Below are 1,432 nucleotides of genomic sequence, written 5' to 3' on the forward strand. Positions count from 1 at the left end.
GAGTAATATTTTGACTGGGAAAAAAACTTTCTCATTAATTTATTAATTCAGCAAATATTTGTGCATCTTCTGTGCTCGTATTTTGCTGGGCCTAGAAGGGAAACACACAGTAGGCCCCTTGCTTACTATAAGCTTATGATATCCACAGACACATTATATTCTCTTCATACCACAGGATTTGGTGACAAAAGATAAGTAGCATAAAAAAGAAAACCACAAGATGCAGTAAGTTGGAGAGTAAATCCATCTGTTTGGCAGACCTGGAGCAGTTAGTGTCTGCTGCTAAGGTTTCCATTACAGATGTGAGAAAAAAAAAAGTGTTCTTCTGCTTTCTGTCTGTCTCAGTGGCAACCAAGAATGAACGGGGTATATGAGAGAAGAACGTGGTAATACAGGAAAAAACATGGACAGAGAATTTTCACAACTCAGAAATAACCTTGTAACCAGAAAAAGCCCAACTACCGTAATTTACGGTTGAAAAAAAGTTATCGTATGTCTTTAGTAATGGTTGTATTTTGAAAAGACATTTAGCTCTGCAATCTCATTCCTTGAGAAAAACATTTATCTCATATATATATAATATATACATATGTATATATTATATATATATAATTTTGTTGCAGGTATGATAAAAAAATGCTACAAGGAAGTTTTCAGAATCTTACAATCTAATTAGTATTTGGATGCAGCAGTTAAGATTTTAAAAACGGGAAAATACAACTTTCAGAAGCTTTTTTAGTAAGGGTCTCTGTGTGGTCTTGTTTCTAAAGTATATAGATTTTTATTATTTAGATTATACAGACAAAGTAAAACTTAGCTTATTTGCCCAGATTTGTTTCTTTTCTTGGGGAGAATTTATGATGCTTGAAAGGATCAATAGTTCTTGCAACAAAAATCCTATATTTATCCAGAGAACAGTAACAGAATGTCACAATAAATAAGTGCTACTATAAGGCTCGACCTCTTTCTGCTGCAGAGAGCTGCGGGCAGTGCTTGCCTATGGCAAGATTGAGGAGTAGCTGCATTCTGTGCCTGGTGTCCCTGCTTCTGCAGCTGAGGTTTTTGCTCTCCTAGCTTGCCTTCCTAGGGCACTGCCTGTCCTTACCCTACCGACACATAGATCGGACTCTCAGAGAGGCTCTACAATGCATTACGTGATACTCCAGATAGTCCTCCCTTTAGTCTATGCTGTGAGCCATGCCCAGCTCCCTATATGACAATACCTTGGAAAACCTCTGACAAGGGCCTACCTACCTGCTCTTCTCAGGGGAGTTTGCATTTGGCAGAAAAATCCTCAAACTTTAAGTTTGTCAGTACTTCATAAAGTACTGAGAAATGGATATCAATTGGTGATTTTCAGTGAGCTGAATAAAGGAAGTACTCAAAAGAATTGCTGTGAGCCAAACTGGACCTCCATCTGAACGCTGAGGGA

At 37.8% G+C, this 1,432-nt stretch overlaps 1 non-coding gene across 1 annotated transcript; it reads left to right on the forward strand.

Moving 5' to 3' along the window:
• Positions 1 to 242: 242 nt before the first annotated feature.
• LOC116809898 (small nucleolar RNA SNORA31) lies at positions 243 to 374 on the forward strand. The gene has a single exon (XR_004370062.1). It is a non-coding gene; the product is annotated as a small nucleolar RNA SNORA31 (small nucleolar RNA).
• Positions 375 to 1,432: the final 1,058 nt, after the last annotated feature.

This window comes from Hylobates moloch, unplaced genomic scaffold (genome assembly GCF_009828535.3).
Source record: "Hylobates moloch isolate HMO894 unplaced genomic scaffold, HMol_V3 SCAFFOLD_1, whole genome shotgun sequence".
Taxonomy (NCBI): domain Eukaryota; kingdom Metazoa; phylum Chordata; class Mammalia; order Primates; family Hylobatidae; genus Hylobates; species Hylobates moloch.